Source organism: Pygocentrus nattereri, chromosome 11 (assembly GCF_015220715.1).
Source record: "Pygocentrus nattereri isolate fPygNat1 chromosome 11, fPygNat1.pri, whole genome shotgun sequence".
NCBI classification, from domain to species: Eukaryota; Metazoa; Chordata; class Actinopteri; order Characiformes; family Serrasalmidae; genus Pygocentrus; species Pygocentrus nattereri.
The window spans coordinates 5,650,784-5,664,794 of NC_051221.1; the positions used below are offsets into that span (position 1 = coordinate 5,650,784).

Sequence of the window (14,011 nt, forward strand, 5' to 3'; positions counted from 1 at the left end):
CATACAGACCTGAATAAAAAAATACTTATTGTACTAATTATACATATTATATGAGGCAGTGTCCTACACCCATTGGCAATTTTGGGTCAAAATAAACTGCAGCCAATCAGAACAGAGCTTATTTACATATACAGTTGGGGAAAAAAGTATTTAGTCAGCCACTGATCGTGCAAGTTCTCCTACTTAGAAAGATGAGAAGTCTGTAATTTTCATCATAGCTACACTTCAACTGTGAGAGACAATGAGAAAAAAAATCCAGGAAATCGCATTGGAGGATTTTTAAAGACTTTATTTGTAAATTATGGTGGAAAATAAGTATTTGGTCAATAACAAAAGTTCAACTCAATACTTTGTAACATAACCTTTGCTGGCAATGACAGAGGTCAAACGTTTCCTGCAAGTCTTCACCAGGTTTGCACACTGTAGCTGGTATTTTGGCCCATTCCTCCTGCAGATCTCCTCTAGAGCAGTGATGTTTTGGGGCTGTCGCTGGGCAACACGGACTTTCAACTCCCTCCACAAATTTTCTGGGATTTCTGTTCACCGTTCTCATGATCATTTTGACCCCACGGGATGAGATCTTGCGTGGACCCCAGATCGAGGGAGATTATCAATGGTCTTGTATGTCTTCCATTTTCTTACAGTTGCTCCCACAGTTGATTTATTCCCACCAACCTGCTTGCCTATTGTAGATTCACTCTTCCCAGCCTGGTGCAGGTCTACAATTTTCTTCCTGGTGTCCTTCGACAGCTCTTTGGTCTTGGCCATGGTTGAGTTTGGAGTCTGACTGTTTGAGGCTGTGGACAGGTGTCTTTTATACAGATAACGAGGTCAAACAGGTGCCATTAATACAGGTAATGAGTGGAGGACTTCTTAAAGAAGAAGTTACAGGTCTGTGAGAGCCAGAAATCTTGCTTGTTTGTGGGTGACAAAATAATTATTTTCCACCATAATTTACAAATAAATTCTTTAAAAGTCCTACATTGTGATTTCCTGGATTTTTTTCTCATTTTGTCATAGTTGAAGTGCAGCTATGTGTAACGCGGAGCGATGAGGCGGACACATGTGCGGAGGTAAGCGACTTTTATTAAGGGCAAATCCAGGGTCGTGGTCAAAACGGTCCAGGGTCAAAGAGCCAATACGGACAGATTTGGGGGTTCAGACATGACAAACTATAGACAGATTCAAACAGGGCAAGGACATACAACAAAGATGGATACATTCATACAAAGACCGGCAAACACTAAGGCCAAACACAGGGCTTAAATAACAAAGGGTAACGAGGGACAGGTGAACACAATCAGGGGCGGAGTAACCAAACAGGGGGCGGGAGTTAAACCAAAACAAACACACATGGACAAACCAAAACAAAAAGGCACATGGAGTGGGAGGAGCCAATCGTGACACTGTGATGAAAATTGCAGACCTCTCATCTTTCTAAGTAGGAGAACTTGCACAATCAGTGGCTGACTAAATACTTCTTGCCTCACTGTATCAGTCTGAAAGATCCAGTTAAAAGAAGCCGCCTGTTTAATGCTAAGGAATAAAAGAGGCTGTTAAACAGTCATGACTGATGTTTCCGGTATATTAAACCACAGAAAATGTCGTTAGTTGATCCTCAGCTGATTCCAAGTAACACGTCTTTGCTGACATGAGTGTGAACTGAGAAAAGGGGAAGCTGTGTGAGGCGGAAAGAGCAGAGCTTTTATTGTCCTGTAAGTGTGTTAGAGAGTGCAGGCAGTAGTTCCTTTAGTTAGCGTGCACATCAAACCCACAGCCAGACGGAATTCTCACTGCACAGACGCAAGACCATGAAGCTTCTCCTGTTAGTGTGTCTCCTGACCTACAGCTCCACAGGCACAGCTCAGACCGGTGAGTAGACCACCTCACACTGTGAAGACTCATTATAGGACCATTAGACCGGCCTGCAGATTGGTTGCTACATTCAAGTCCACTGTGGTGGTGCTCAGAGGCAAAATTACAAATACTGTCCAAATACTTATGGACATGACCATATAACTGTCCTTCTCACCAAAGAATTGGAAGAGAACAGCGTTAGTAACATTTAATACAATAGATTGTTACACATTTTAAATAAAGAAATAAGTCTAATAATCTTAGTAATATTAATAATTATACATTTTTCATGGAAATCTACAGGGAATTGCAAAAGTCTAGGCATCTGTGGTCAAATTTTCCATAACTCTGATTAGTTAAGCGAGAAGAAAAAGACAAAAGATGTAATATTCTTCTCAGTATTTTAAGCAAAAATAGTGTATCATTTCTATTTTGTACCGTTTTAGAGTGAAAAAAGGAAACAAGCACCATGTAAAAGAGACTTGGATGAAATGGGTGAAAATCCCCCCAATAAATCACCTTAAAGACTCTTAGCTGGCAACAGAAAGCATTTACAAGGGGTGCTACTGAGCACTGACCATGCAGGGTGCCCAAACTTTTGCCTAAGACTCTTCTCTTTTTCTGTTGTGTTGAAACTTTAAAAGATGGAAGTAAAAAGTAATCTGGCTTAAAATATGAAATAAATTGGACATTTTCAAATCTCTGCCTTTTGGAAGTCAGGTCATCTTTTAGTCGCTTAGCTATTCACAGTAACAGAAATTTTGACCAGGGGGCTCGAAACTTTTGCACGCCTTTGTATGTCACTGGGGCGGCGCGGGGGGCTCTCGCTGTCGCCTCACAGCAAGAAGGGCCTGGGATTGATTCCCCCAGCCGGGTGACCAGGGTCCTCTCTGTGTGGAGTTTGCATGTTCTCCCTGTGTCTGGTGGGTTTCCTCCCACAGTCCAAAGACATGCAGCCAGGCTGATTGGACAGGCAATGGACTGGACTGTCCCGATGACAGCTGGGATAAGCTTCAGCACCCCCATGACCCTGAGGGAGAAGTGGCTTAGAAAATGTGTGTGTGTGTGTGTGTGTGTGTGTGTGTGTGTGTGTGTGTGTGTGTGTGAGAGCCCAGTGCTCGGTGAGTCACGAGCCGTTTCCTCCTTCTGTTCCCAATCTGATCCCCTGAGTCAACAATACGTGACTGAGGTGTCCTTGAGCAAGACGCCTAACCTCCAACTGCTCCCCGGGTGCTGCGGATAGGGCTGCCCACCGCTCCGGGCAAGTGTGCTCACTGCCCCCTAGTGTGTGTGTGTGGTGTTTCACTGCACGGATGGGTTAAATGCGGAGGTGAAATTTCCCTGTTGTGGGACTAATAAGGGTCACTTAGTCTTAAACGTGTCTACTTCCATGTTCGTCTCACTGCATCTTATGGGACAGCTCTGCACCAATCAGGGCCCAGCGGTCACTTTGTTTAGAGCTGGTTTTGACCTGTTGGTCATACCGACCCAGTGCAGCACACGGTTCAACGTCAGCGCAGCAGTGTAAAACTTTGGGAGAGTCTGTTCAACATAAATGATGAACTAACCTAACTTTGTGTAAATAGAGCTCAATATAGAAATATGTCCACATATGCAGTCGAGACTGACGCGGCTTTTTTCTGAATTTCTACAAACACCATTTCATTTTATAGTAAATGAGTTTGGGCTGGTTTATGTTTATGAACAGACGCCTACAGATCAACATAGTAAAGGAGCTCATCTGTGATCCTGAGTTTAAAGCCAGTTTTTATTCAACTTAAACTTGGAACTAAGTTGTAAATAAATCTGAAACTGAAACTTTGCTTGTGTGTAAAAAGTGATTTCAGAGCCACTCGGTTCTCCCTGATGGAAACTGTTTACCTTCAGTGTTTTGTGCTTCTGATCATTTTAATAGACGTCAGCGTCACTAATTAATGACGTTCTATTAAAAGACTGGTTTACCAAGAGAGACGCTGGAGGACTTTCACCTGAAATGAGTTCATGAAGCCAGTCTGGTTATAAAAATGATAACAGGACATCAGAGCCACAATTACTCTTTTAGTACTTTTACTTTATACTTAAGTACATTTGAAGGTGAATACTTTAGTACTTCTACTAAAAGGTCTAGAGTAAGGACTTTTACTGGCGGAATATTTTGCCTTGGGTGTCTCTACTTTAACTCGAGTACATGATTTCTGTATTTCGTCAACCTCTGCAAAGAAGTGACTGCGGCCAAATAATAAGCCCAGCTGTGAGTCAACCAAGCATCATGATGGCTCTGCTGATGCTGGAGAAGATGAAACTGAACCCTCTGGGAGCGACTGGCGTTCATTGGAGGCTATGATTGTTTACCTCTGGATGAGCCACATGAAGCAATGTGAAATATTGATCTTTTGTGCATGTTCAGAATAATCTTGCACATAGATCACATTTAAAACATATTGTAAACAAAACAAAAAACAAAAACAAACAAACAAACAAACAAACAAACGATTTGGTGAGAAAGCCACTTTTACCCAGCCTTAGTCACATTTTATAAGAAATCTGATGTGACCGACTGAACCAAACACAAACAACAAACGTTATTTTCTACATTCTAGGCCCAAGCAGAATTACCACATCCACAACTACTACAGAAGCTGCAGCAACACCACCAACAACACCTGCACCAACAACACCACCAACACCAACAACTGCACCCACAAGTGAAAGAAGAGCTACAAAGGCACCCGAAACTGCAAGAACTACTAAAGGTTCATCTGGAGGAACAACTCAAGGTTCAAGTAACTAAGCTACCAGATTTTTAATAAAGGATGCAATTTGTATTTTATGACAGCAAAGAAAAACATGCAGGACACATTGTGCTTTAAGACCAAATCCTCATGTTTAAACAGGCAGCAAGGAAGAGCCGCCGCTCATCACTGCTGACACAGCTGGTAGGTCACTTCTAACCTTACACTTCCACCTGAAATTGGGCACGACCACCGCTCGAAACCTCAGCCCAGGACAAAATAGCACAACAGATCTTAGACCGAACCAGCAGCAGCTTATTTACATTACAAGCCTCTCCTAACTCGAACTTGGCACTTCCCAAGCGCCTCCTTGCATTTTAATTCTGCCTGTAACCAGTAGCAGGAGGCTACATAGCCGCCCCTTCGAGGGGAGTCGTTCTGGCGCCCTCAGAAATGAGTAGAGTCCCTTGGGTGTGCGGGGGCATGACACCCCACCCCGCGATCTTTCAGCATCGGGGGTTTTGGAATGTCCACCATCGTTGGCCACACGCTCCCAGTCTTTTCTCAAGGCTGCATCCTCCTCTTTGGGGTGCTGCAGCGGAGAGATGGAGCAGTGCGTCCTCCTTCCCACACGCAGAACTCCTTTCAGCTGGCAGCATCGATTCTCACATCATTTCAGTCATTTTACATGAAACTCACAAAAGCTGTACACTTCCTTTTAAGCATGCACACTTATTTTAAAGTGCATTAATATCGTCATAACCTGCGTGAGAAATGAAGAACTTCGCTCCACCTCAAGCCTCCCTCCTGCTCTCCGATGTGTCGTTTCTCAGAAATTTAAGCCAGTTTTCTTTTAAAGCTGGAAAATGACTCTGGCAGCCTGGTTTGATTTTAATTGTGGTTTTATTTTCAGTTCTATGGAAAGTCCTGATCATAGCAGTGAGCTGTCTGGTTGTTGTGGCGCTGGCTCTGTTCTCATGGAGAAGGTTCTACAAAAGGAAAGGTGATGACGGTTTTTATTGCGCTAGTTATGATGCTACGTTTGCACTAGATTTTGTGTTATTACAAATAAGGTTTCTTGCATATTTATTCTTCCATACATTAATGTGCATAGCAGGGGGGCTCCTGGGGTCATATTACAGAAACTTCTCAACTCTGAAATCTTATCTGTTTAGTCACCATGACAACTTCAGTTAGGGCTGTATTTAGTACAGTAGCTAATCCAGAATAACAGTTCCTACCTTCATGATCTCATCATTAACTCCAGATCAGAAAACAGCATCACACAGACATCCTAACTAGACTAAACCTCCGAAATCCTGTCCTAACTTTAGGATGAACCCTGACTTCTGTTTGAGGTCCGTTTCTCTGGTTTTGAGGCGGCTGAGTCAGGCAGTGTTGTTCACTTCCAGCATAATGAGCTCCAGTTATTTCTACTGGAAAACGCGGCTTTCACTGGGAGACGTTTTTCTTTTCTAACTGCACATTTTAAAAATCTCAGACGCTGTCGACTCGAACTCCACTGCCCCTCTGATCACCTTCCTGTGTTAATGTTGATGAAATATTACAGTGATGGTGGTGATTAACGAGGAGATGGAGCTGAACGTGTGTCTGTTTATTAGGAGGAATAACATTAGCGCGTAAAGCATTTGGGAAATGGAGACTGAAACTGGGGAGCGGCGATGCTCTGATAAACAGCAGGGGGCACTCTCACAGTATTCACTACTTACAGTTTATCACTAGTTTTATTTGACCTTTTTGTACATCAGTAATGGTAGCTAATGTTAGCTGTCTGGCTAACTAACTTGATTTTTTGATTGTGTTTGTTTCAGCTGTGCACATATGGTCGGTTGCTGGGTGACAGACATGACAATTAGTTGTCGACTTCGATCAAGTTAGTTAAGATTTCCTGACTTAAGATAAGATTTGCTTCTGTAACACAAATGAGTAAAAACGTCTCATCTTGACCCGTCAGGTTCTGTAATACGGCCCCAGGAGCACAAGTGGATGACACTAAAGTCCACAAGTATACAAGTGTTACAAATGTGCTCACATGGAAATGGGGACAGTTGTATTGAGTAACATCTGTCCACGTTCTCAGCGAAGAACCTGTGCACACCCTGTTACACTCCTCCACAGTGGTTCTTTAGTGCCGCAGAGGAACTACTATCTTAAGAACCTGTGGGTCCCTGGTTCTTTGTAAGGTTATCTGTAATTTCATGGCTTTGCTGCAAATCATTTTTCAAAGAGCCACATTTGCACTAATTTCCGCTCCGTGTCACAGCAGCGCATCTTGTTACAAGGTCAGGAGAATTTCTATTACTCTATTGAAGACAACACACCAACCACACGACCTGGCGAGTAATATTTATTCATTTGATCAAATTAGTTTTAGAATTAGATGAGTATTTTATTTGAGCTGATACTGTTGACGTTAATGACCACAGTATTTTAACTAGTCTGCCCCTTGTACTATTTCTCTATTAGCAAGTGACCAACAAAGAGCAAAGGAACCCATCTACTACCTGGCAACCTTTCCAGGGGTCCAGATCACAGGTAAACCCACTGTAGTACTTTCTTAGGAGTCTATCTACTGGTTTATGCTCAGATTTGCATAAATCTTTTGTATTTGTTGTACAACCAACTCTACAATTACAGGTGACGTCAGAACTTGCTTTTTCAGCATTTTTTTTTCGTGGTCTGCAGCTTAGTGTACCAATGTCAACAGGTCAATTTGGACAAAACATGAAGTGTCTGACCAATAATCATGACATATGAAGGACTTCTGATAAACTGAGTGCATTTATATGGAACCAATGATTATCATAATCAGATTTCTACAGTTATGGGATCATTCAAATGGCAGCATACTCCGATCGAGAAATACGATTAGGAAATCCTGGATTTTAGCTCAATTCAGTCTAAACTTGGTGAAGGACACGTCTTCTGAGGGTGAGAGGAATTGATCTACTATTGTACCCATCATATCTTCACCATATTGCCGTATGTTGTAGACGTCAGGTCGAACCTTTAATGCGAAAAGACACAGCGTGGTCCGAAAATCTTCTGCCAAATGCGTCCCGGTAACTGACTTTTCAGGCTTTACAGGACGACTGGCAGCAGCACACTCACCATATTTCAGTGTGTTCTTTATTCTCCGTTCTCAGTAAAGCTACGTCTGTTAGTTTGATCAGAAGCTGCTTTAATTACATTGATCTATTAGTGTTTCCTCTGAAGCTCCTTTCAGACACGCATCGCTACCTGTGACTGTAGTGGAAGAGCTCAGTGTGAACAGAAGCTCATCTGTTGATGGAAATTCAGCCACTAGAGTGAAACATTTCAGAAAGGCAGGTTTCTGGCTTAGTTGTGATCCACCCTGCGGGGGCCTGGCCTCTACTGCACAGACGCAACGCTGCAGGACCTGCAAAGCACAACACGTGTGGGAAATGAATGAAAAACTCTATTATATTATAATTCTCTCTATTATAACTCTACTATTATTAAAGCTACTGCATAAACGCCACAGAGCAAAGCACAACAGTAGTGGTTCAGTTGGGCGTGTTTATTTCTCTACATGATTCAGAAATTAAGAAGTTGTTGCCGTGGGTTTCACATCCTGTTTACCAGGAACACTCAAAATATAGCTTAAGACGTGAGAATGAAGCTCGAACGCTGCCGGTTAAAATAGCCCTCGCGTGTGAAATTGGCTGAAGTGACTCATTAGGACGTGCTTATATTTTTAAGCTCGGTCACAGAGGCTGAATGCCAAGCAGCCATTGGTTGATCCTGAGCAGCTCCGAGAAACTCTTTATAAATGCGCACACTTTCTCGGACTGTGCTGTAAAAGGTTCCTCGCCAGAGTAGTTCAACCACAACACAGTGGTCCAGATCTCCATCCACCCAGTAGAGATCATCAAATGCTGATTAGGTAGACGTCACCCAACTCAGGATCAGAATCAGGCTTTACTGGCCAGGTTTGTTTACATGTACAAGGAATTTGGTTTTGGTTTTTTGAGCACAAGATCAGACAGAGATTCACATGTAAAATAAATTAAATAAATAAAATAAAACAATAAAATACAAATACAACCTACCATCTCACACACACACACACACACACACACACACACACACACACACACCCACCCCTTACATTAAGCATTAAAGTGCTGAGTGCAGCAGTAGCTAAAGGGTGTATAGTGGTAAAGAAAGGGATCAGTGGGGTAACAGTCAGACAAGTGGGGTAATGAGGTGCCAAGTAAGATGTTAGAGACTTCTCACACCACTGTTTATTCTACTACCCCATTTTCTTCATATTTGTCTGTTTTAGAGCACCGTGTTGAACATATTTCCCCACAAATACTTTCACAACATAAAACCGATGTTACACTAAACTGTTGGCGGGTAGATTTTCTTTGTCTTTGTGACTGAATGTAATAAATAGCCAAATCACACCGGCATCTCAAATGGTTAATGGTCAAATACACCTTCACATCCCTAATGAAGACGTTTCTGTCCTCAGTGTCACCTTGACCAAGTCATTTGTTGACACATTATTTATTGAAAAGAAAAAAGAAAAATCATCTACTGCTGCACCAGTTAGTAGAGGTCTGCACTACCATGGATTCCCGCAGGACCCAACACAATATCTTGCGGCACGGGCCTAATTTTCAGTGTTGCTTGCAGGAGTGGGCGGGGAATCAGACCCCTTCGGGCGGGAGCGGGAGGAGGCACACATAGAATTCATTTATATTAATGAACAGCCTAAAAAAAGTAGAGCGATCACTAAAAACACACGTAAAGTCATTCTCCAGCGACCAGTCAAGGAAACAATAATCACACCTACTGCTTCGCTGAAAGTCTCGCTTCTCATTTCACCGCTCAGGTTTACTAGTCAGCGCTTTGAGTGCCAGACGCCGCGGTGTTTAGAGAACAGACCCGGAGCCGTTTTTGTGTCACGCGTGAAAATGAAACCGAAGACTGTAGAAAAACGTAAAAACTCAATGTTATGTAATCCGTGATGAAATGCTAGTTAAACAGATTTCCTGGTTGGTCCATCGGGCCTAAAACTTTTGCCCAAGTCAGAAAGCTGTCGGGGACCAACAAACACACCATGTACATTTAGAGATGCTATTTTCATTGATCAAAGCGACTAATGTGACCATTTGTCCATCTGGAAACAGGAATGTCTGTATAACTTTCTCTCCGCCCTGCAGCTCAAACACTGTATGAAAGGTCAGCGCGTTCCAGCTGTAGTGCTGAGACGGCACGTGTGAATCAGGCATCAGGGAGGCGAGCCTTCTCAGTCCGACGGCCACAGCTGCCCAGCAAAAACACCAAAAATAACCGCTCTGTGGGTCAATTCCTGCTCCGCGCTTAAACGATGAATAAACTGCGTTTGATGAAGTTACTCAGCGAGTCTGAGACCATGACGGCCCTGTATTATGGATTTTGGAATAGACAGCGTCTGATACTGAAGGCCAGTTTGCCTTGACGGGAATGCGTAAGTGGGAGCGGGACGAAAATAAAAAGCCCTGCTCAGACCTCTACCAGTTAGCTCAAGTGGTCTGAAGTACCAGCCTACGTTACTCGAGTATAAAGGCATTCTGGTTTAACTCGGCCACTGAAAGACCCACAGCTCTTGTTCATCAATAAAATGCTTTCAAAAATACTCGTTTGTTGTTATTTTGTCGTTTCAGCTTGTTCAAACTTCCCAATGTAGCATGAGTGAGAACTAGGACACCAGGATCTCAGCCAAAGCCCTTTATTCTGTTCCTCCAGGTGTTCATGACGTCTAATGGATGCTCAAATATTCCTGTATTTACTTCTGCTTGAAAGCTTCTGTGTCTCTGAAGTTAAAGTCAAAATTCCTCTTTTCCTCTGCTTTGAACAGACACCCAGCAGAACATGTATGAGGCCAAATAACAACTCCGTATACCCCCCACCCCCCACCACCACCACCACCACCACCACCACCACAGGTAAACACACAAAACTGGCTACAGTGTTTTCTGATTTATTTTACATATTTTATCTTCTTTAACTACTGAGTTTAAAATACTGTGATTTTTGACAATTTAAGAGTTTTACTAAGTATTTCTTTTTATTTCTAAATCAGGAACAAGCTGAACAGCTACAGGCCAAAACCCAGAAGCCAACAGAATAAACTCTGGACTTTGCTCTCACTCCTTTACTGCATCACGGCCTCCTGTTGTATTATATTGTTCTGTTGACTGTCTGGTTGTTACTTTCAGACTTATTGCAGAGGCTACAGAGCTGTGTAAAATAACACACAGTACACTTAAAGGACTTCATCAGTGGGCAAAAAACTGTTTCCTGCCACGTCTATTAACGTTCAGAAGGTCAACTCTTTTACCTGGTTTAATTCATTATTTTAAACCAGATGTTATTTGTCTGTATAAGCGCCAAACCCAACTCACCTCGTCAGCCAACTATCGGTAGAACCAGCTGGAAAAGTTAGTCATACAAGGAACCTGTAGAATTTCACAACTTTTTTAAGAGGGTTTGTAGAGGATTTGGCCACCCAAATAAATGTACATCTTTAATTTAACTCGACAGTTTTTTTTCCTCATTCTTTATTATTAAGATTATTATTAATTATAATGCCATTTTGTGTCAAGATTCACAATATTTAAAGTTTCATTGCCTGCACAGTTTGGCTATGATAGCAGAGCATGAACTGGGGGAGGTGCTGCTACACCACCAGATATTTGCTTGCTCAACAGAAGAGAAGCAGACAATCCTCTGCTGTTCAGTGCTCAAGAAAGAAGGAACCACTGGCTCAGCCGTTCATATCACAGCGTATATCTAGACCAGTTATATCAGAGCTGGGGCAGCAGCTCTGGTGGGCCTTGTTCTGAAAGCTAGATGGACAGTTGTATGTTTCACCTGCTTGCTCTTTGTAGAACAAGGCTTTTTGTAGTTCTTGAAGCCGTTTCTTGTTCAAGCATTCTTTTTGGCTTTTAAGTAGTTTGGGGCAAATTTTCCTCTTTTCCTTTCAGTCCAAATACCCACCTGGGCTGAGTACCGTACCGGTCACCCCTCTACAAAGGTGTGACAAAGAGCTGCTGTGTGCCACGGCCTTAAGTAGAGGAGTCCACAGGTGTGCCAGGTTGGGCCTAATCAACCCAAGGGCTCCTGAGAAATGGAGTTCCCTGAACTTGTGGTGCCTCGACACCGTCGCCCTCTGCTGGCGGCTGGTGGCGCAGGCTGAGCCCTTACAATATGCTCCTTATTTATAGCTGAGGAAAAGATGAACACGTTAAAAGAATAGCTTTAATCACTGCCTGCACCTGTTCAGTTTCACAGAAATGACTAATCTTAAATGTCTTAGATATCGTTGGATTTAACCTTCTTCATTAATCTAGGGATCAAATCAGGGAGATCCGCCTTGCGTCTGGAAGTAGACTTTATTTCTTTATGCACACATTTATTCACAGACAGACAACAAGCTGAGCCACTGAACACTGTAGGAGTCGTGTTTAAATAGGTGGATTGATATCAAGATTAGCCATGGCCAACACATAACAGAGCAACAGAAAACAGAAGTGGCCATATAGGGACAGGCCAAAATGACAGGACAGGATGCCCCGCCCCCAGGATGTCCACACAGAGGTCATACACACTATATAAGACTGCAGTACATGATCATTCCTTCAATATAAACCAGAAAACATAGGAATTCATATGAGATCACGTCTAATGTGAGCTGTTCTGAGACACGTGGCTCTGTGTCAACTGGGGAAGTGGGTTATAGAGCCTCAGAGACCACAAAATCAAGGCTATTACAGATGAACAACTTCACGCTCTGATGCACGTGTGATTTTTTAAGCGTGCAGATCACACCATGTTAATTTGAGGCCATACACTTCCTTTACTTGCTAGCTGCATTAGCCTTGTGGCCTTTACTTTCAGCCCTGCCGAATGATAACATTAAAGAAGAAAGTACTTTAGGTACTAAACCCATCTTGGCTGATTAACTGCATTGGAGGTGGGGTGCTGGGGTGAGGGGTGCACTACTGCTTAAAGCTGGGGTGTCCAATCTCCACACGGGTTTCTATTTGTGGTTAACACCTTCTTTAGTAGTGAACATAGTCCGGGGAACTACCCCCTCTGCATGTTCCCCAGACTATCATGTCAGGCCATGAAGACCTTTGTCGGCCCATGTGCAAAAATACAGTGCAATGAACCAGTTCTTCTAGGGCCTTGTGGGAGTTTTCAGGATGAGATCTGCAAAACTGTTTACCAAACCATATATAGAAACACAGTTGCATGCAAAGTTTGGGCAAGTTTGGGCAACCCTGGCCAAATGACATTTTGAAGCAAAAGGAATTGAGCAAATATCTGCAGAAATTATGTGATTTTATTATATATATATATATCTTTTTTTCCCACTTGTTAATGTTACTTTATATCTGATGACATTAAATAGCAGAAATAAATAAAACAGTAATTGTACAAATGTTTGGCTGCTCTACCAAGTCAGGCCTAGTAAGAACTCTCCTTTAGCAGATGTCACACCTTGCAAATGTTTTTTGTGGCTTTTAATTCTTCTTTTGCTTTTTGAAGAAGTAAAAGGTGTGGAATCCATTCTTCTGTCTACCTGTGCAGTGTTTCCTGGGTCACGGACTGCCACTCAACCCCAAAGCATAAGAGATCCACCCCTACGTTTAACAGTTGTCAAGATGTTCTCTTCATCAAATGCTGATCTAGTTTTTGTTTTTCTTTCCTTCCATGCAGATTGTTTTCATTCAGTAACACTGCACAGCAGAATGTCTCTGCTGCTCCTGTATCAACGAATCCTTCCTACAGGTCCTTTGCTGTCATGTGGGGGTTTTGCTTTGCCTTTCTGAGCAGAATACGAGCAGTTCTGTCTGAGAGTTTACTTAGTCTTCCAGATCTTGCCTTGACCTTCACAGTTCCCCTTAGCTAGCTTTTTGGGTCAGTCGGATTCGACAGTTGGAGAGAATGTAGTTGTGTTTGAGGGGCGCAGACTCAGATTTTTGGCCTCCTGCTCGTGTTTCAGACCATTCAGTTTATCAAACGTTTGTTGTTTTTGGACACAACTCAAGCGGAACAGATTCCTGCAACAACCAATGAAAACTGAGATGGTGAAAAAGTAAATTAACAAAGAAAAATGGTAAAAAAAAAATCACTCATGTGTGGAGTGAAGCTTTTTAATGAGCTGAGTTTAAGGCCCAATCGAGTTTATGTACATTTAAAACTCTAAAAATCCCAACATCTCATTTTTAAATCCATGATCCTCTTAAACATGTTTACCTGCTGCTTCTTTACTGCCTCAGTGATAACAGCAGAGAAAACAGCAGCAGCAGCTCCACGTTTGTTTATTTGCATCTCCTAGGAACCTCCTAGAGTTCAGTTCGGGTCAGTTCTGTTCGGGG

At 42.6% G+C, this 14,011-nt stretch overlaps 2 long non-coding RNA genes across 3 annotated transcripts; both read left to right on the forward strand.

The window, feature by feature from the left end:
* The first annotated feature begins 1,749 nt into the window (after nt 1–1,749).
* LOC119264264 lies at nt 1,750–6,946 on the forward strand. Of its 2 annotated transcripts, none has more exons than XR_005130919.1 (5): nt 1,750–1,872; nt 4,458–4,640; nt 4,752–4,793; nt 5,503–5,592; nt 6,877–6,946. It is a non-coding gene; the product is annotated as an uncharacterized LOC119264264 (long non-coding RNA). The 2 variants fall into 2 exon arrangements; XR_005130920.1 differs by having other exon boundaries at nt 6,874–6,927.
* Nucleotides 6,947–7,075: 129 nt separating this feature from the next.
* On the forward strand, nt 7,076–11,160 carry LOC108416472. Its single transcript, XR_005130921.1, has 3 exons — nt 7,076–7,145; nt 10,483–10,570; nt 10,708–11,160. It is a non-coding gene; the product is annotated as an uncharacterized LOC108416472 (long non-coding RNA).
* The last annotated feature ends 2,851 nt before the right edge of the window (nt 11,161–14,011 follow it).